The sequence below is a fragment of the Eumetopias jubatus genome, unplaced genomic scaffold (assembly GCF_037043125.1).
Source record: "Eumetopias jubatus isolate StellerSeaLion01/CBP00866 unplaced genomic scaffold, mEumJub1_p1.0 scaffold_6, whole genome shotgun sequence".
Lineage (NCBI taxonomy): Eukaryota > Metazoa > Chordata > Mammalia > Carnivora > Otariidae > Eumetopias > Eumetopias jubatus.
Genome location: NW_028274812.1, coordinates 148,073,177 through 148,096,561, shown reverse-complemented (window position 1 = coordinate 148,096,561; position 23,385 = coordinate 148,073,177).

Sequence of the window (23,385 nt, the reverse complement as noted above, 5' to 3'; positions counted from 1 at the left end):
GTATTTTGATAGGGATTGCATTAAATGTGTAGATTGCTCTAGGTAGCATTGACATTTTCACAATATTTTTTCTTCCAATCCATGAGCTTGGAACATTTTTCCATTTCCTTGTGTCTCCCTCAATTTCTTTCATGAGTATTCTATAGTTTTCTGAGTACAGATCCTTTGCCTCTTTGGTAAGATTTATTCCTAGGTATCTTATGGTTTTGGGTGCAATTGTAAATGGGATCGACTCCTTGATTTGTCTCTCTTCTGTCTTGTTGTTGGTGTATAGGAATGCCACTGATTTCTGTGCATTGATTTTATATGCTGCCACTTTACTGAATTCCTGTATGAGTTCTAGCAGTTTTGGGGTGGAGTCTTTTGGGTTTTCCACATAAAGTATCATATCATCTGCAAAGAGTGAGAGTTTGACTTCCTCTTTGCCAATTTGGATGCCTTTGATTTCTTTTTGTCTGATTGCTGTGGCTAGAACTTCTAATACTATGTTGAATAGCAGTGGTGATAGTGGACATCCCTGCCGCGTTCCTGACCTTAGGGGAAAAGCTGTCAGCTTTTCCCCATTGAGAATGATATTTGCTATAGGTTTTTCATAGATTGCTTTTTTGATATTGAGGTAGGTCTATAGGAACCTCTATCCCTATACTCTGAAGAGTTTTGATCAAGAAAGGATGCTGTACTTTGTCAAATGCTTTTTCTGCATCTATGGAGAGGATCATATGATTCTTGTTCTTTCTTTTGTTAATGTATTGTATCACGTTGATTGATTTGCGGAGGTTGAACCAACCTTGCAGCCCAGGGATAAAGCCCACTTGGTCGTGGTGAATAATCCTTTTAATGTACTGTTGGATCCTATTGTCTAGTATTTTGGTGAGAATTTTTGCATCCATGTTCATCAAGGATATTGGTCTGTAATTCTCCTTTTTGATGGGGTCTTTTTCTGGTTTTGAGATCAAGGTAATGCTGGCCTCATAAAACGAGTTTGGAAGTTTTCCTTCCATTTCTATTTTTTGGAACAGTTTCAGGAGAATAGGTATTAATTCTTCTTTAAATGTTTGGTAGAATTCCCCAGGGAAGCCATCTGGCCCTGGGGTTTTGTTTGTGGGGAGATTTTTGATGACTGCTTCAATTTCCTTAGTGGTTATAGGTCTGTTCAGGTTTTCTATTTCTTCCTGGTTCAATTTTGGTAGTTGATACATGTCTAGAAATGCAGACATTTCTTCCAGTTATCTAATTTGCTGGCATAGAGTTGCTCATAATATGTTCTTAGAATTGTTTGTATTTCTTTGGTGTTGGTTGTGATCTCTCCTCTTTCATTCATCATTTTGTTGATTTGGGTCATTTCTCTTTTCTTTTTGATCAGTCTGGCCAGGGGTTTATCCATCTTGTTAATTGTTTCAAAGAACCAGCTCCTAGTTTCGTTGATCTGCTCTACTGTTCTTTTGCTTTCTATTTCATTGATTTCTGCTCTGATCTTTATTATTTCTCTTCTCCTGCTGGGTTTAGGCTTTATTTGCTGTTTTTTTTCTCCAGCTCCTTTAGGTGTAGGGTTAGGTTGTGTATTTGAGACCTTTCTTGTTTCTTGAGAAAGGCTTGTATTGCTATATACTTTCCTCTTAGGACTGCCTTTATTGTATTCCAAAGATTTTGAACAGTTGTGTTTTCATTTTCATTGGTTTCCATGAATTTTTTAAATTCTTTTCTAATTTCCTGGTTGATCCATTCATTCTTTAGTAGGATGCTTTTTAGCCTCCATGTATTTGAGTTCTTTCCGACTTTCCTCTTGTGATTGAGTTCTAGTTTCAAAGCACTGTGGTCTGAAAATATGCAGGGAATTAACATGACAATAAAAAAATTTAAAAAAAAATATGCAGGGAATGATCCCCATCTTTTGGTACCGGCTGAGAACTGATTTGTGACCTAGGATGTGATCAATTCTGGAGAATGTTCCATGGGCACTAGAGAAGAATGTGTATTCTGTTGCTTTGGGATGGAATGTTCTGAATATGTCTGTGAAGTCCATTTGGTCCAGTGTGTCATTTAAACTCTTTATTTCCTTGTTGATCTTTTGCTTAGAGGATCTGTCCATTTCAGTCAGGGGGGTGTTAAAGTCCCCCACTATTATTGTATTGTTGTCAATGTGTTTCTTTGCTTTTGTTATTAATGCCTTATATAATTGGCTGCTCCCATGTTCGGGGCATAGATATTTACATTGTTAGATCTTCTTGTTGGATAGACCCTTTAAGCAGGATACAGTGTCCTTCGTCATCTCTTATTACAGTCTTTGTTTTAAAATCTGTCTGATATAAGCATTGCCACCCCAGCTTTCTTTTGGTGTCCATTAGCATGGTAAATGGTTTTCCACCCCCTCACTTTCAATCTGGGGGTGTCTTTGGGTCTAAAATGAGTCTCTTGCAGACAGCATATGGATGGGTCTTGTTTTTTAATCCAGTCTGATAGCCTGTGTCTTCTGATTGGGGCATTTAGCCCATTTACATTCAGGGTAACTATGGAAAGATAGGAATTTAGTGCCATTGTATTGGCTGTAAGGTGACTGTGACTGTATATTGTCTGTGTTCCTTTCTGATCTATGCTGCTTTTAGGCTCTCTCTTTGCTTAGAGGACCCCTTTCAAGATTTCTTGTAGGGCTGGTTTCGTGTTTGCAAATTCCTTTAGTTTTTGTTTGTCCTGGAAACTTTTTATCTCTCCTTCAATTTTCAATGACAGCCTAGCTGGATATAGTATTCTTGGCTGCATATTTTTCTCGTTTAGTGCTCTGAAGATATCATGCCAGTCCTTTCTGGCCTGCCAGGTCTCTGTGGATAGGTCTGTTGCCAATCTAATGTTTCTACCATTCTAGTTTACATATCTCTTCTCCCGAGCTGCTTTCAGGACTTTCTCTTTGTCTCTGAGACTCATAAGTTCTACTATTAGATGTCAGGGTGTTGACCTATTTTTATTGATTTTGAGAGGGGTTCTCTGTGCCTCCTGGATTTTGATGCCTGTTTCCTTCCCCACATTAGGGAAGTTCTCTGCTATTATTTGCTCCAATATACCTTCTGCCCCTCTCTCTCTTTCTTCTTCTTCTGGGATCCCAATTATTCTAATGTTGTTTCGTCTTATCGTATCGCTTATCCCTCGAATTCTGCCCTCGTGATCCTGTAGTTGTTTCTCTCTTTCTCAGCCTCTTTATTTTCCACCATTTGGTCTTCTATATCGCTGATTCTCTCTCCTGCCTCATTTATCCTAGCAGTTAGTGCCCCCATTTTGGGCTGCACCTCATTAATAGCCTTTTTGATTTCTACCTGGTTATATTTTAGTTCTTTTATTTCTCCAGAAAGGGTTTCTCTAATAACTTCCACGCTTTTTTCAAGCCCAGCTAGTATCTTTAAAGTCATGATTCTGAACTCTAGGTCTGATATTGTACTAATGTCCGTATTGAGTAGGTCCCTGTCAGACGGTACTACCTCTTGTTCTTTTTGCTGAGGTGATTTTTTTCGTCTTGTCATTTTGTCCAGAGGAGAACAGATGAATGAGAGAACAAAATGCTAACAGGTTAACAACTTCCCCAGCAAATATACTCTATACAAATCAGAAAAGACCTGAAACCAGGGGAAAAGAAAGGGAAAGAAAGGAAAAAGAAAAGAAAAAGATAAAAACAAACAAAAACAGAACAAAACAAAAAAAAACAGAATATGATCAAATATGATCAGGTTAGTGCATAGATCAGTGCCACACACTAGCTTTTGGGCGTATTTTGGTCTGTTAGAAGAAAGTGCCTCCTAAAATTTTAAAGGAAGAAAGACTTATATATGTACAAAATAAGGGTTGATACAATGTAGGGATGGAAGATGAGTGTAAAGATGAAAATTATAAAAGATTTTATAAAAGGAATTGATAAGAAGTTGTTTGAAAAAAGAAAGAAGAAGATTTAGGGAAAAAAAGAGAAAAAAGGGAGAGAATGTGATCAGGCAGGAGACTAGAACAAAGCCATACACTAGTGATTTAGGGTATATTTTGATCTGTTAGAAGAAACTGTATCTCAAAATTTTAAAGAGAGAACAACTTATATATATATGCCAAAAATAAGGGTAACTACTATGAAGGGATAAAATATGACTCTAAAAATGAAAAATAAAAAATGTTTTTTTTAAAAAAGGGATTGATAAGATGTTGGTTGAGAAAGGGAAAAAGAAAAATTCAAAAAAAAAATTACTTTGAAAAACTAATGAATCATGGTAAAAAAAACCATGAATTCTATGTGCAGTATTCCCCTAGCGCTGGAGTTCTCCCGTTCTCCTTGATCGGTAAACTTGGTCTTGGCTTGCTGGCTGTTTGTGCTGATCTTCTGGGGGAGGGACCTGTTGCCGTGGTTCCCAAACGTCTTTGCTGGAGACGGAATTGCCCCGCCCTTGTCATCTGGGCTAAGCAAGCTGCTCGGGTTTGATCTCAGGAGCTTTTGTTCCCTGCAAGCTCTCAGTACAGCTTTGGAGGACCAGGGTGAAAATGGTGGCCTCCCACTCTCCACCCGGAGGAGCTGAGAACTCGGGGCCCCGCTCCTCAGTGCGCCCCCAGAGTAAAGCAGTCAATCATTCCCGTCTCCCCAGTCTCCAGCTGCACTCCGTGCTCACCTGGCCTGTGACCGAGCATTTCTATCTCTGGCACCCAACCCGGTGTGGAGTCTCCAAACCCAGCAGATCCCTGAGGTGCGCTCCCACGCCGCTCCTCCTGGGGGAGGAAGGGGTCTCCCCAGCTCTGCCTCTTGGGTCCCTGCTGGAGGAGCAGTGGCCCGACTGGGCTGAGGATCACAGTTTATGGCCACCCCGAGCTGAGAGGCCACGCCTCGGCTCCGTCTCTGCAGCCGGCTTCCCCGCTCCGATACCTGGGAGCTCTGCTGCACTCAGGCACCCCCGGTCTTTCTGTGACCCCAAGGGTCCTGAGACCACACTGTCCCGCGAGGGTTTCACCCCCCGCTTAGCCACTGGAGCGACGTTCCTCAGCGGAGCCGACTTCTTAAAAGTTCCAGTTTGTGCTCCGGGGCTCTATCACTTGCCAGAGGCGGCGGAGACCCCCTCCCCCGCCGTCTATCCTCCCGAATATCGCCTCAGATTCACTTCTCCGCACGTCCTACCTTCCAGTAACTGGTCGCTTCTCTGTTCAGAGAGTTGTTGCTACTCTCTTCTTCAATCTCCTTCCGGCCACTAGAGCTACCTCTGCGGGGCATCTCCAGGCACACCGCCTCCGCCCACACGCTCAGGCCCCCCAAACGCACGCCTCCAGCTCAAGGCACCTGAAGGCTGCGCCTATGCCTTTATTTTAAAGTTTTGATTCCTTTTTGCAAGTAATTTTAACATGCCAGTTGTGTAAGCCTTGGGAATAATAAGGAATCAGAGAGGATGATGATATCCAAAGACAAGAAGGCCTAGAGACAATATAAAACTTTATGGTGTTGTAAGGACTTTGGGAGGAGAACATACAGAATGATGAAAATTGTGGCCCCTAGAAACAAATATCAACTGTTCTTTCTGAGAAAAGCTCATCCCCAACCTTGATAAACTAGTGATTTATCACTTACAAACCTCTTATTTGATATCTACATTCAATTGAGATCTTACTCTTCTGAAAATTCCTTACAAACCTCATCAATCTGCCCCGTGAATTCCCTCCAAAATTTGTCCCTGTCACTATTTGATATCTTTTTATATATTTTTCTGTATGTATGTCTGAGGAAAGGCATTGGTGAGCTTTTCAACAACAGAGAACCTCTTATTCATGTGTGATTTTCCTATGTCTAAATTGGCTTCTGGACTTGAATTACATATTCAGCAAGTATCTGGAGAATGATTAAGTGAATGAAAAGTTTAATAAATATACACAAAAATGTTCTTATTCTACAGAATATGGCAAATATTCATTAGGTAATGAATACAGGAGCAACATCTTCAGGCTTTTAACATTCAGGACATTTGCAACACCTGAAACCTAGAAGAAGGGAAATAGTTTAGTTCTTCATTCACCTGCATAATACTATAGAATCCTTGTAAGTGTGTATCTGGACATGAGAAAAACAGGAGGAATAAAAGAAAAAGTTTCTCATTATCTCATAACCTAGAAATAATGACTGCTAATGTTTTAGTTGATTTCCTTTTAAATTATTCCCTTCCATACTATTGGGTCACACTGAGTAGCTGATTTATTTCTCCCAATGTATGCATTCACATCAGATAAATCACTCCCAAGGGAGAAAAACTTGGCTCCTAGAGGAGTGGAAAAAAATCTCAGCTAGTACAGTGATTGGTGGCCTTAGAAAGAGCCACTGTATGTTAACAGACACACCAAGTAACTGTAATGTGAAAATGTCATTGGGAGGAAGATGCCGACAATGACAAGACTGGAAAAACAATGTCTTGGTGTTATAGCATGTGCTTGACCCTGTCTGCACAGATGACAGAGATCTCCTGTGAGACAAAATGATGGATGAGGAAACCTGCCCAGGCTCTAGCGCCTGAGGAAAGCATGAACGGTCTTCTAGGAAAGTGACTGACACCTTGCATCCAAGGATGGCCTCAATCAGGTTCAAAACCTGGAGATACCCTGGAATAACATTTAAAAGTTTTTATAACACAAAGTATTATTGTGAGTTTGGGGAAACAGACATCTCACTCTTTCCTGGTTATATTAGTTTATCTGCTGCCACATAAACACTTATTTTAATATTCTCAGCTCATACAGTGATTATTAGTGACCTTCCTAAGAGCCACTGTGCATGAAAAGACATGTAGTATAACTGTGATGTGAAAATGTCATCAGTAGGGAGATGCTGATAATGACAAAATTAGAAAAACAATATCTCAGTGTTATATCACTTGTTTGTCCCTGTTGCAATGATGACTGTGATCTCCCCCCAGCCTCCCTGGGGCCAAACTGACTCATAGGCACACATACTCAGGCTCTAGCGCCTGAGAAAGGCTTGAATGGTTTTCTAGGTTAGTGACTGACACCTTGGACCCAATGATCACCTCAGTTAATCAGGTTAAAATAACGGTGACTCCCTGGCTTACTATAAAAAAAGGTTGGTAACACAATGTGCTATCAGGAATTGTAGGAAATAGACACCTTGGTCACTCCTGGTTGTAGTAGTTATGTGCTTCCACATAAACATTTTTTAAAGATACAAGCAGGAATGCTACAAATAACAGACATAGGTTGAAAATCCTTTCCCCACAATTCTGAATCTAAACAGGGTGGAAAACTGAAAATGTTCATAATTCTGTTGGCAGTAAACCTGTCCTAAACAGATGTAAGGATATTTCTGCTATTTGCTTTCAGTTCTGTTAAACAAAGGCAGCTCAGTGTTAAAAGAAAACAATTCCTTTGTAAGAGAGGATAATATTAGCTATTTGTCATTTGTCAAAAACAGCAGATACTTCCTAAGGAGGACACTCATTACTATCACTGCTTTATAAAACCATAGATTTTCTTTGGAGTTGAGGACCAAAAGAAATTAGACACTGTTTTAGGATGCAGTGGTGGCATAAAAAGAAATACTGACAAAGAATAATTTTCACTTATTTTTATCTAAGATTTTATTTTACTTTTTTTAATCGACAATTTTAAGTACACACATTTATAGTAGCCATGGGAAAACATGGGTCACATTTTATGTTCTTCTTAGCCAATGAAAACATCAAAAAAAGTTTCTGTCCTTTGTATCATTGTATCTTGCTGGTAAGAAATGTTCCATGAACTCCGAGTATAATATGGCCTATTGCTTTTCTTTATTACCATTATTTTTCTTTTTATGTGTCAGCCCCCAATTTCGTGTTACCAGAATGTGCAGTGTCTCCATTTTGGGCTTCCCTTCCTCATGAAAGATCTCCAAACTTCAAATTCCAAATGTTATATGCCTACCAGTATACATGCAAACCAGTATAGTCCACGCATTAAGTGCACTGCCAGCATTTCTACTTCATGCCACAGATGCCATGGTGCCTATTGGAGGGTCATGTCACAGATCCCACAGGTGCCACAGGAACTGCTAGGGGATGCTTGCCCTTCAGGTATACGCCCTGATCACCCCCATCATAATAAGGACCAGTATTCCAGGTCTCTGCACCAACTTCAGTGCACCTTCAAAGGAGGCACACTCCCCTCCCCGCTTTTTCATGACAGATGGGTCCCTGTGAGCCCTGCGTTCAGTCTCTGAGTTGGCTGATACCACAACATGATAAAGGACTACAAGATGAACCCAAAGCTAATATCACACTCAATGATCTATGTCCATCCATACCACTTCTATTCAACACAATACTAGAACTTTTAGCCAGAACAATTAGGCAAGAAAAACAATAAAGGCATCCAAATCAGAAAAGAAGAAATAAAATCATCTGTATATGTGGATGACATATCATATATAGAAAATCCTAAAGAATCCACCAAAAAACTGTTAGAACATCTGAACAAATTGTGTAGAGTTGCAGGATTAAAAATCAATATAAAAAATACATCATAGTTAAGATGGCAGAGGAGTAGGGGACCCAAATTTTGCCTGGTGCCTGGTATTCAGCTAGATAGTTACCAAATCATTCTTAATACTTGTGAAATCAGTTGGAGATCTGAGAAAAGAATTGCTGGAATTCTACAAATAGAAAACCGACCACTTTTTGCAAGGTAGTAGGTGCAGAGATGTGAATCCAAGGGAATATATCAGAGGATACCTCATGGGGAAGAGCCTGCTTAAGGAGGCTACAGCAAAGTATCATAATTGGCAGAGTGTAAAATCAGAACTTTTAGAAGTCTGCTACGGTGGGGAACATCCCTGCTTAAAGCTGCTCAGGTGGCAAAGTGGAGTGGAATCCCAGTGGGACATCGTGGTCTCAGGATTCTCAGGGTCACAAAAAGAATGGGACTGCCTGAGCGTGGCAGGGAAGCCAGCTGACCACAGCGAATCTAGGCACTGGCTTTCTGCTCTGTGTTGCCATAAACTGCAAACCACTATATAGTTACACGACCACTCTCTGGGCAGGGGCCCAGCAAAAGGCAGAAGCACAGTGAGACCCCTCCACCTCTTTCCCCTAGGAGGAATGGCATGGGTTCATGCTACAGAAGTCCATAAGGTTTAGAGCCTCAAAATTGGGTTGTAGACAAATGGATAAAGAAGATGTGGTCCATATAGACAATGGAATATGACTCAGCCATCAGAAAGGATGAATACCCAACTTTTACATCAACATGGATGGAACTGGAGGAGATTATGTTAAGTGAAATAAGTCAAGCAGAGAAAGTCAATTATCATATGGTTTCACTTATTTGTGGAACATAAAGAATAGCCTGGAGGACATTAGGAGGAAGGGGAAAATGAATGGGGGGAAATCGGAGGGAGAGATGGACCATGAGAGACTATGGACTCTGAGAAACAAACTGAGGGTTTTAGAGGGGAGGGGGGTGGGGGGATGGGTTAGCCCGGTGATGGTATTAAGGAGGGCACACACTGCATGGAGCACTGGGCGTTATAGGAAATCAATGAATCTGGATCACTACATCAAAAACTAATGATGTATTGTATGGTGACTAACATAACATAATAAAATTAAAAATAAATAAATAAATAGATTTTTTTTAAAGATTTTATTTATTTATTTGAGAGAGAGAATGAGAGATAGAAAGCACGAGAGGGAAGAGGGTAAAGGGAGAAGCAGACTCCCTGCTGAGCAGGGAGCCCGATGTGGGACTCGATCCCGGGACTCCAGGATCATGACCTGAGCCGAAGGCAGTCGCTTAACCAACTGAGCCACCCAGGCGCCCAAATAAATAGATTTTTTAAAAAGGAAGAAGGAGAAGGAAAGGAAAAGAAAGGTAGAAAGGAAGAAAGAAATAAAAAGTAAGAAAGAAAGCAAAGGATTCCACCAAAAATTTTGTAGAACTGATAAATAATTGAATAACACTGTAGGATACAACATCAAACTAAAAAAACCTATTGCATTTCTATGTACCAAAATAAAGCAGCAGAAATAAAAAACAAGGAATTGATCCCATTTACTGTACATAAGAAAACCATAAGGGAGTTAGGAATAAACCTAACCAAAGGGTAAATGATTTGTACTCTGAAAAACTATCACTTATGAAAGAAATTGAAGATGACACAAATAAATGGATAAACATTCCATGCTCATGGATTGGAAGAACACATATTGTTAAAAGGTCTATACTACCATAAGCCATCTACACATTTAATGCAATCCCTGTCAAAATACCACCAGCATTTTACACAGAGCAAGAACAAACAATCCTAAAATTTGTATGTAATCACTAAAGATCCCACACAGCCAAAGCAATCTTGAAAAAGAAAAGAAAAGCAAATCACAATTCTGGACTTCAAGCCACATTACAGAGCTACGGAGATCAAGACAGTGTGGTACTGGCACAAAAACAGACACATAAATCAATAGAACAGAAACCCAAAAATGAACCAACAACTCTAGGGTTAACTAATCTTTGTAAAGCAGGAAAGAATATCCAATGGAAAAAAAGACAGTCTCTTCAACAAATGGTATTGGGAAAATTGGACAGCCACATGCAGAAGAATGAAACTGGATGACTTTCTTATACCATATACAAAAAATAAATTCAAACTGGGTGAAAGACATAAATCTGAGACAGGAATCCATAAAAATCCTAGAGAACACAGGCAGCAATCTCTTTGACCTCAGCCACAGCAACTTCTTACTAAACTATTGGGACTTCATCAAGACAAAAATGCCTCAGCACAACAAAGGAAATAACAAAACTTAAAAGGCAACCTACCAAATGGGAGAAGATACTGCAAATGTCTTGCCAGTTAAAGGGCTGATATCCAAAATCTATAAAACTCAAGAAATGGGCAGAAGACATGAATCTGCTCAAGAAATGGGCAGAAGACATGAACACACTTCTCCAAAGAAGACATTCCAATGGCTAACAGAAACATGAAAAGATGCTCGACATCACTCAGCATCAGGGAAATATGAATCAAAACCACAATGAGATACCACCTCACACCAGTCAGAATGACTAAAATTAACAAGTCAGGAAACAACAGATCCTTGGTTAGGATGCAAAGAAAGGGGAACCCCTTACACTGTTAGTGGGAATGCAAGCTGGTACAACCACTCTAGAAAACAGTATGGAGAGTCCTCAAAAAGTTAAAAATAGAACTACCCTACCACCAAGCAGTTGTACCACTGGGTATTCATCCAAAGGATACAAAAATAGTGACTTCACTGGGCATATACACCCCCATGTTTATAGCAGCAATGTAAATAGTAGCCAAAATATGGAAACAGCCCAGATGTCTATCAGTAGATGAATGGATAAAGAAGATGTGGTGTGTATAAATACAATGGAATATTACTCAGCCATAAAAAAGAATGAAATCTTGCCATTTGCAACAATGTGGATGGAACTAGAGGGTATTATGCTAAGTGAAATAAATCAGTCAGAGAAAAACAAATACCATGTATTTCACTCATATGCACATAGGGGAAGGGAAGGAAAATTAAATAAGATGAAAACGTTGAGGAAGTCAAATCATAAGAGACTCAATCTAGCAACAGAGGTGCTGGAGGGGAGGTGGGGGGGATGGGGTAACTGGGTGATGGGAATTAAGGAGGGCACTTGATGTAATGAGCACTGGGTGTTATATGCAAGTAATGAATCACTAAATTTTACCCCTTTAACTTGAAATTAAATAAAATCTAAGAAATAAAAAAGGAAAAAATAAAAATGGACATAGGATTTCATAGTCCAGAGTTGGTTAAAATTGAGACAGCACAGAAGTAGACTGTTACTGAATCTGAGGTTTGGCCCTGCTATCATTTCATTCTTCTTGAAAGCACACCTACCCACATTGCTCAACTTAAGAAATAAAGCACAATATCATCAATACAGTAAAAGCATCCTATTTACTCCTGCACAATTACAGTCCCTCTTCTCAGAGGTGATCACTATTATGAATTTTATTTTGTCTTTACTGTTCTTTACATTTTATTACATAGTAATATATCCTAACATAAAATGAAATAAGATGTAGGTATTTAAACTTGAAGTATATGGCATTATATGTATTTTTCTACAGCTGGTGTTTTCAAGTCCTGTTAAGAAGAATAATTATGGGGGGAGGAGAAAGATGGCGGAGGAGTAGGAGACCTGGATTTCGTCTGGTCCCAGGAATTCAGCTGGATAGGGACCAAACCATTCTAAACACCTACAAACTAAACAGGAGATCAAAGAAAAGAATAGCAACCACTCTCTGAACAGAAAAGCAACCACTTTCTGGAAGAGTCATATTCTATCCCGTCATAGTAGTTAACCTTATTTTTGGTATATATATATAGTTCTCTCTTTAAAATTTTGGGATACAGTTTCTTGTAACAGATCAAAATATACCCTAAATCTCTAGTGTATGGCTTTGTTCTAGTCTCCTGCCTGATCACATTCTCTCGTTTTTTTTTAAATCTTCTTCTTTCTTTTTTCAACCAATTTATTATCTTATCAATTCCTTTTATAAAATATTTTATAATTTTCATCTTTATACTCATATTCCATCCCTTCATCATATTAACCCTTATTTTTGTACATATATAAGTTTTTCTTTCTTTAAAATTTTGGGAGGCACTTTCTTCTAACAGGCCAAAATACGCCCAAAATCTAGTGTGTGGCACTGATCTATGCACCAGCCTGATCATATTTGATCATATTCTGTTTTTCTTTGTTTGTTTTTATCTTTTTTTTTTATTTTTTCTTTCTTTCCCTTTCTTTTCCCCCAGTTTCAGGTCTTTCCTGATTTGTTCAGTGTATATTTTCTGGGGACATTGTTATCCTGATAGCATTTTGTTCTCTCATTCATCTATTCTCCTCTGGACAAAATGACAAGACGGAAAACAAACACCTCAAAAAAAAGAATAGGCAATACCGACTGCCAGGGACCTAATCAATATGGACATAAGTAAGATGTCAGAACCAGAGTTCAAAATGATGATTTTAAAGATACTAGCTGGGCTTGAAAAAAGCATGAAAGATACTAGAGAAACCCTTTCTGGAGAAATGAAAGAACTAAAATCTAACCGAGTCAAAATCAAAAAAGGCTATTAACGAGGTGCAATCAAAAATGGAGACTCTAGGAGGCGGAGCAAGATGGCAGAGGAGTAGGAGACCTAGATTTCGTCTGGTCTCAGGAATTCAGCTGAATAGGGATCAAACCATTCTGAACACCTACAAACTCAACAGGAGATCGAAGAGGAGAGTAGCAACAACTCTCTGAACAGAGAAGCGACCACTTACTGGAAGGTAGGACGTGCGGAGAAGTGAATCCGAGGCGATACTCGGGAGGATAGACGCGGGGGAGGGGGCCTCCGTCGGCCGCTTCTGGCAAGTGCTAGAGCCGCAGAGCACAAAATCGGAACTGTTATAAGCCGGCTCCGCTGAGGGACATCACTGCAGTGGCTAAGCAGGGGGTGGAATCCTCCCGGGACAGTGGGGTCTCAGGACCCTTGGGGTCACAGAAAGACCGGGGGTGCCTGAGTGCGGCAGAGCTCCCAGGGATCGGAGCGGGGAAGCCGGCTGCAGAGACGGAGCTGAGGCGCGGGCGCTCAGCTCGGGGTGGCCATAAACTGTGATCCGCAGCCCAGTCGGGCCACTGCTCCTCCAGCAGGGACCCAACAGGCGGCAGATCCGGGGAGACTCCCCTTCCTTCCCGGGGAGGAGCAGCGCGGGAGCGCACCACAGGGATCTGCTGGGTTTGGAGACTCCACACGGGGTCGGGTGCCAGAGATACAAACGCTCGGTCACAGGCCGGGTGAGCACGGAGTGCAGCCGGAGACCGGAGACACGGGAGTGACTGCTTTTCTCTGGGGGCGCACTGAGGAGCGGGGCCCCGAGTTCTCAGCTCCTCCGGGTGGAGATTGGGAGGCCACCATTTTCGCCCTGGTCCTCCAAAGCTGTGCCGAGAGCTTGCAGGGAACAAAAGCTCCTGAGATCAAACCCGAGCAGCTTGCTTAGCCCGGACCGACAAGGGCGGGGCAATTCAGCCTCCGGCAAAGACATTTGGAAACCACAGCAACAGGCCCCTCCCCCAGAAGATCAGCATGAACAGCCAGCCAGCCAAGACCAAGTTTACCGATCAAGGAGAACGGGAGAACTCCAGCGCTAGGGGAATACTGCACATAGAATTCATGGCTTTTTTATACCATGATTCATTAGTTCATCAAAGTTAATTTTTGTTACCTGTTTTTTTTTTCTTTTTCTTTTTCCCTTTTTCAACCAACATCTTATCAATCTCTTTTAAAAAAAAAAACACATTTTTTATTTTTCATTTTCAGAGTCATATTTTATCCCTTCATAGTAGTTACCCTTATTTTTGGCATATATATATAAGTTGTTCTCTCTTTAAAATTTTGAGATACAGTTTCTTCTAACAGATCAAAATATACCCTAAATCACTAGTGTATTGCTCTCTTCTAGTCTCCTGCCTGATCACATTCTCTCCTTTTTTTCTTTTTTTTTTTTAAATCTTCTTTGTTTTTTCAAACAACTTCTTATCAAGTCCTTTTATAAAATCTTTTATAATTTTCATCTTTACAGTCATCTTCTATCCCTTCATTGTATCAACCCTTATTTTGTACATATATGTCTTTCTTCCTGTAAAATTTTAGGAGGCACTTTTTTCTAACAGACCAAAATACGCCAAAAATCTAGTGTGTGACACTGATCTATGCACTAGCCTGATCATATTTGATCATATTCTGTTTTTGTATTGTTCTGTTTTTGTTTTTATCTTTTCTTTTTTTTTATTTCTCTTTCCTTTTTTGTTCTTTCCCTTTCTCTTCCCCCGGTTTCAGGTCTTTTCTGATTTGTATACAGTATATTTGCTGGGGACGTTGTAAACCTCTTAACATTTTGTTCTCTCATTCATCTATTCTCCTCTGGACAAAATGACAAGACGAAAGAAATCACCTCAGCAAAAAGAACAAGAGGTAGTACCGTCAGCCAGGGACCTACTCAATACGGACATTAGTACGATGTCGGACCTAGAGTTCAGAATCATGACTTTAAAGATACTAGCGGGGCTTGAAAAAAGCGTGGAAGTTATTAGAGAAACCCTTTCTGGAGAAATAAAAGAACTAAAATCTAACCAAGTCGAAATCAAAAAGGCTATTGATGAGGTGCAATCAAAAATGGGGGCACTAACTACTAGGATAAATGAGGCAGAAGAGAGAATGAGTGATACAGAAGACCAAATGATGGAAAATAAAGAGGCTGAGAAAAAGAGAGAGAAACAACTACAGGACCACGAGGGCAGAATTCGAGAGATAAGTGATACGATAAGACGAAACAACATTAGAATAATTGGGATCCCAGAAGAAGAAGAAAGAGAGAGAGGGGCAGAAGGTATATTGGAGCAAATAATAGCAGAGAACTTCGCTAATGTGAGGAAGGAAACAGGCATCAAAATCCAGGACGCACAGAGAACCCCTCTCAAAATCAATAATAATAGGTCAACACCCCGATATCTAATAGTAAAACTTACGAGTCTCAGAGACAAAGAGAAAATCCTGAAAGAACCTCGGGAGAAGAGATATGTAACCTACAAGGGTAAAAATATTAGATTGGCAACAGACCCATCCACAGAGACCTGGCAGGCCAGAAAGGACTAGCAAGATATCTTCAGAGCACTAAACGAGAAAAATATGCAGCCAAGAATACTATATCCAGCTAGGCTGTCATTGAAAATAGAAGGAGAGATAAAAAGCTTCCAGAACAAACAAAAACTAAAGGAATTTGCAAACACGAAACCAGCCCTCCAAGAAATCTTGAAAGGGGTCCTCTAAGCAAAGAGAGAGCCTAAAAGCAGCAAAGATCAGAAAGGAACACAGACAACATACAGTAACAGTCACCTTACAGCCAATACAATGGCACTAAATTCATACCTTTCAATAGTTACCCTGAATGTAAATGGGCTAAATGCTCCAATCAAAAGACACAGGCTATCAGATTGGATTAAAAAACAAGACCCATCCATATGCTGTCTGCAAGAGACTCATTTTAGACCCAAAGACACCCCCAGATTGAAAGTGAGGGGGTGGAAAACCATTTACCATGCTAATGGACACCAAAAGAAAGCTGGGGTGGCAATCCTTATATCAGACAAACTAGATTTTAAAACAAAGACTGTAATAAGAGATGAAGAAGGACACTATATCCTACTTAAAGGGTCTATCCAACAAGAAGATCTAACAATCGTAAATATCTATGCCCCGAACATGGGAGCAGCCAATTATATAAGGCAATTAATAACAAAAGCAAAGAAACACATTGACAACAATACAATAATAGTGGGGGACTTTAACACCCCCCTGACTGAAATGGACAGATCATCTAAGCAAAGGATCAACAAGGAAATAAAGACTTTAAATGACACCCTGGACCAAATGGACTTCACAGACATATTCAGAACATTCCATCCCCAAGCAACGGAATACACATTCTTCTCTAGTGCCCATGGAACATTCTCCAGAATTGATCACATCCTAGGTCACAAATCAGGTCTCAACCGGTACCAAAAGATTGGGATCATTCCCTGCATGTTTTCAGACCACAATGCTTTGAAACTAGAACTCAATCACAAGAGGAAAGTCGGAAAGAACTCAAATACATGGAGGCTAAAGAGCATCCTACTAAAGAATGAATGGATCAACCAGGAAATTAGAGAAGAATTTAAAAAATTCATGGAAACCAATGAAAATGAAAACACAACTGTGCAAAATCTTTGGGATACAGCAAAGGCAGTCCTGAGAGGAAAGTATATAGCAATACAAGCCTTTCTCAAGAAACAAGAAAGGTCTCAAATACACAACCTAACCCTACACCTAAAGGAGCTGGAGAAAGAACAGCAAATAAAGCCTAAACCCAGCAGGAGAAGAGAATTAATAAAGATCAGAGCAGAAATCAATGAAATAGAAACCAAAAGAACAATAGAACAGATCAACGAAACTAGGAGCTGGTTCTTTGAAACAATTAACAAGATGGATAAACCCCTGGCCAGACTTATCAAAAAGAAAAGAGAAATGACCCAAATCAACAAAATCGTGAATGAAAGAGGAGAGATCACAACCAACACCAAAGAAATACAATTATAAGAACATATTATGAGCAACTCTCTGCCGGCCAATTAGATAACCTGGAAGAAATGGGTGCATTCCTAGAGATGTATCAACTACCAAAACTGAACCAGGAAGAAATAGAAAACCTGAACAGACCTATAACCACTAAGGAAATTGAAGCAGTCATCAAAAATCTCCCCACAAACAAAACCCCAGGGCCAGATGGCTTCCCAGGGGAATTCTATCAGACATTTAAAGAAGAATTAATACCTATTCTCCTGAAACTGTTCCTAAAAATAGAAATGGAAGGAAAACTTCCAAATTCATTTTATGAGGCCACCATTACCTTGATCCCAAAACCAGACAAAGACCCCATCAAAAAGGAGAATTACAGACCAATATCCTTGATGAACATGGATGCAAAAATTCTCACCAAAATACTAGGCAATAGGATCCAACAGTACATTAAAAGGATTATTCACCACGACCAAGTGGGATTTATTCCTGGGCTGCAAGGCTGGTTCAACATCCGCAAATGAATCAACGTGATACAATACATTAATAAAAGAAAGAACAAGAATCATATGATCCTCTCCATAGATGCAGAAAAAGCATTTGACAAAGTACAGCATCCTTTCTTGATCAAAACTCTTCAGAGTATAGGGATAGAGGGTACATACCTCAATATCATAAAAGCCATCTACGAAAAACCTACAGCGAATATCATTCTCAATGGGGAAAAGCTGAGAGCTTTCCCCCTAAGGTCAGGAACGCGGCAGGGATGTCCACTATCACCACTGCTATTCAACATAGTATTAGAAGTCCTAGCCACAGCAATCAGACAACAAAAAGAAATCAAAGGCATCCAAATCGGCAAAGAGGATGTCAAACTCTCACACTTTGCAGATGATGTGATACTGTATGTGGAAAACCCAAAAGACTCCACCCCAAAACTGCTAGAACTCATACAGGAATTCAGTCAAGTAGCAGGCTATAAAATCAATGCACAGAAATCAGTGGCATTCCTATACACCAACAACAAGACAGAAGAGAGACAAATCAAGGAGTCGATCCCATTCACAATTGCACCCAAAACCATAAGATACCTAGGAATAAATTTCACCAAAGAGGCAAAGGATCTGTACTCAGAAAACTATAAAATACTCAGGAAAGAAACTGAAGAAGACACAAAGAAATGGAAAAACGTTCCATGCTCATGGATTGGGAGAACCAACATTGTGAAGATGTCAATGCTACCTAGAGCAATCTACACATTCAATGCAATCCCCATCAAAATACCATCCACTTTTTTCAAAGAAATGGAACAAATAATCCTAAAATTTGTATGGAACCAGAAGAGACCCCGAATAGCCAGAGGAATACTGAAAAAGAAAAGCAAAGCTGGCGGCATCACAATTCCGGACTTCCAGCTCTATTACAAAGCTGTCATCATCGAGACAGTATGGTACTGGCACAAAAACAGACACATAGATCAATGGAACAGAATCGAGAGCCCAGAAATGGACCCTCAACTCTATGGTCAACTTATCTTTGACAAAGCAGGAAAGAATGTCCAATGGAAAAAAGACAGTCTCTTCAACAAATGGTGTTGGGAAAATTGGACAGCCACATGCAGAAGAATGAAACTGGACCATTTCCTTACACCACACACAAAAATAGACTCCAAATGGTTGAAAGACCTAAATGTGAGACAGGAGTCCATCAAAATCCTAAAGGAGAACACAGGTAGGAACCTCTTCGACCTCAGCCGCAGCAACTTCTTCCTAGAAACATCACCAAAGGCACGGGAAGCAAGGGCAAAAATGAACTATTGGGATTTCATCAAGATAAAAAGCTTTTGCACAGCAAAAGAAACAGTCCACAAAACCAAAAGACAACCGACAGAATGGGAGAAAATATTTGCAAATGACCTATCAGATAAAGGGCTAGTATCCAAAATCTATCAAACTCAACACCCAAAGAACAAATAATCCAATCAAGAATGGGCAGAAAACATGAACAGACATTTTTCCAAAGAAGACATCCAAATGGCCAACAGGCACATGAAAAAGTGCTCAACATCGCTCGGCATCAGGGAAATCCAAATCAAAACCTCAATGAGATACCACCTCACACCAGTCAGAATGGCTAAAATTAACAAGTCAGGGAACGACAGATGTTGGCGGGGATGTGGAGAAAGGGGAACCCTCCTACACTGTTGGTGGGAATGCAAGCTGGTGCAACCCCTCTGGAAAACAGTATAGAGGTTCCTCAAACTGTTGAAATTAGAGCTACCATACGATCCAGCAATTGCACTACTGGGTATTTACCCCAAAGATACAAATGTAGGGACCCGAAGGGGTACGTGCACCCCAATGTTTATAGCAGCAATGTCCACCATAGCCAAACTGTGGAAAGAGCCCAGATGTCCATCGACAGATGAATGGATAAAGAAGAGGTGGTATATATACACAATGGAATATTATGCAGCCATCAAAAGGAATGAGATCTTGCCATTTGCAACGACGTGGATGGAACTGGAGGCTGTTATGCTGAGTGAAATAAGTCAATCAGAGAAAGACATGTATCACATGACCTCACTGATATGAGGAATTCTTAATCTCAGGAAAGAAATTGAGTGTTACTGGAGTGGTTGGGGGTGGGAGGGATGGGGTGGCTGGGTGATAGACATTGGGGAGGGTATGTGCTACGGTGAGCGCTGTGAATTGTGCAAGACTGTTGAATCACAGATCTGTACTTCTGAAACAAATAACGCAACATATTTTAAGAAAAAAGAAAAAGAAGAAGATAGCAGGAGAGGAAGAATGAAGGGGAGTAAGTCAGAGGGGGAGACAAACCATGAGAGATGATGGACACTGAAATAAAAACTGAGGGTTCTAGAGGGGAGGAGGGTAGGGGGATGGGTTAGCCTGGTGATGGGTATTAAAGAGGGCACATTCTGCATGGAGCACTGGGTGTTATGAACAAACAATGAATCATGGAACACTACACCAAAACAAATGATGTAATATATGGTGATTAAGATAACAATAAAAAATTTAAAAAAAAGAGAGACTACAAAAATGGAGACTCTAAATGCTAGGAGAAATGAGACAGAAGATAAAATTAGTGATACAGAAGACCAAATGATGGAAAACAAAGAAGCTGAGAAAGAGAGATAAATAACTACTGGATCACGAGGGCAGAATTCCAGAGATAGGTGATACCATAAGATGAAACAACATTAGAATAATTGGGATCCCAGAAGAAGAAGAAGAAGAAAGAGAGAGGGGGGGGAAAGGTATACTGGAGCCAATTATAGCAGAGAACTTCGCTATTTTGGGGAAGGAAACAGGCATCAAAATCCAGGAGGCACAGGGAACCCATCTCAAAATCAATAAAAATAGATCAACACCCTGAAATCTAATAGTAAAACTTACAAGTCTCAGAGACAGAGAAAATCCTGAAAGCAGCTCGGGACCAGAGATCTGTAACCTAGAATGGTAAAAACATTAGACTGGAAACAGACCTATCCAGAGAGACCTGGCAGGCCAGAAAGGACTGGCATGATATATTCAGAGCACTAAATGAGAAAAATATGCAGCCAAGAATACTATATCCAGCCAGGCTGTCATTGAAAATAGAAGGACAGATAAAAAGCTTCCAGGACAAACAAAAACTAAAGGAATTTGCAAACACGAAACCAGCCCTACAAGAAATATTGAAAGGGGTCCTCTAAGCAAAGAGAGAGCCTAAAAGCAACATAGACCAAAAAGGAATACAGACAATATACAGTAACAGTCACCTTACAGGAAATACAATGGCACTAAATTCATATCTTTCAATAGTTACCCTGAATGTAAATGGGCTAAATGCTCCAATCAAAAGACACAGGCTATCAGATTGGATAAAAAAAAAAAAAAACAAGACCCATCAATATGCTGTCTGCAAGAGACTCATTTTAGACCCAAAGACACCCCCACATGGAAAGAGAGAGGGTGGAAAACCATTTACCATGCTAATGGACACCAAAAGAAAGCTGGGGTGGCAATTCTTATTTCAGACAAATTAGATTTTAAAACAGAGACTGCAATAAGAGATGAGAAAGGACACTATATCCTACTTAAAGGGTCTATCCAACAAGAAGATCTAACAATTGTAAATATCTATGCCCCGAACATGGGAGCAGTCAATTATATAAGCCACTTAATGACAGAAGCAAAGAAACACATTGACAACAATACAATAATAGTGGGGGACTTGAACATCCCCCTCACTGAAATGGACAGATCATCTAAGCAAAAGATCAACAAGGAAATAAAGACTTTAAATGACACACTGGCCCAAATGGACTTCACAGATATATTCAGAACATTCCATCCCAAAGCAACAGAATACACATTCTTCTCTAGTGCCCATGGAACATTCTGCAGAACTGATCACGACTTAGGTCACAAATCAGGTCTCAACCAGTACCAAAAGATGGGGATAATTCCCTGCATATTGTCAGACCACAATGCTTTGAAACTAGAACTCAATCACAAGAGGAAAGTCGGAAAGAACTCAAATACATGGAGGCTAAAAAGCATCCTACTAAAGAATGAATGGTCAACCAGGAAATTAGAGAAGAATTAAAATTCAAGGAAACAAATGAAAATGAAAACACAACTGTTCAAAATCTTTGGGATGCAGCAAAGGCAGTCCTAAAAGGAAAGTATATAACAATACAAGCCTTTCTCAAGAAACAAGAAAGGTCTCAAATACACAACCTAACCCTACACCTAAAGGAGCTGGAGAAAGAACAGCAAATAAAGCCTAAACCCAGCAGGAGAAGAGAAATAATAAAGATCAGAGCAGAAATCAATGAAATAGAAACCAAAAGAACAGTAGAACAGATCAACGAAACTAGGAGCTGGTTCTTTGAAACAATTAACAAGATTGATAAACCCCTGGCCAGACTTATCAAAAAGAAAAGAGAAATGACCCAAATCAACAAAATGATGAATGAAAGAGGAGAGATCACAACCAACACCAAAGAAATACAAACAATTCTAAGAACATATTATGAGCAACTCTATGCCAGCAAATTAGATAATCTGGAAGAAATGGATGCATTCCTAGAGATATATCAACTACCAAAACTGAACCAGGAAGAAATAGAAAACCTGAACAGACCTATAACCACTAAGGAAATTGAAGCAGTCATCAAAAATCTCCCAACAAACAAAAGCCCAGGGCCAGATGGCTTCCCAGGGGAATTCTACCAAACATTTAAAGAAGAATACCTATTCTCCTGAAACTGTTCCAAAAAATAGAAATGGAAGGAAAACTTCCACACTCGTTTTATGAGGCCACCATTACCTTGATCCCCAAACCAGACAAAGACCCATTCAAAAAGGAGAATTACAGACCAATGTCCTTGATGAACATGGATGCAAAAATTCTCACCAAAATACTAGGCAATAGAATCCAACAGTACATTAAAAGGATTATTCACCACGACCAAGTGGGATTTATCCCTGGGCTGCAAGGTTGGTTCAACATCTACAAATCAATCAATGTGATACAATACATTAATAAAAGAAAGAACAAGAACCGTATGATCCTCTCAATAGATGCAGAAAAAGCATTTGACAAAGTACAGCATCCTTTCTTGATCAAAACTCTTCAGAGTATAGGGATAGAGGGTACATACCTCAATATCATAAAAGCCATCTATGAAACACCCACAGCGAATAGCATTCTCAATGAGGAAAAACTGAGAGCTTTTCCCCTAAGGTCAGGAACGCGGCAGGGATATCCACTATCACCACTGCTATTCAACATAGTATTAAAAGTCCTAGCCACAGCAATCAGACAACAAAAAGAAATCAAAGGCATCCAAATCAGCAAAGAAGAAGTCAAACTCTCACTCTTTGCAGATTATATGATACTGTATGTGGAAAACCCAAAAGACTCCACCCCAAAACTGCTAGAACTCATACAGGAATTCAGTAAAGTGGCAGCATATAAAATCAATGCACAGAAATCAGTGGCATTCCTATATACCAACAAGACAGAAGAAAGAGAAATTAAGGAGTCAATCCCATTTACAATTGCACCCAAAACCATAAGATACCTAGGAATAAATCTAACCAAAGAGGCAAAGAATTTGTACTCAGAAAACGATAAAATACTCATGAAAGAAATTGAGGAAGACACAAAGAAATGGAAAAACATTCCATGCTCATGGATTGGAAGAACAAATATT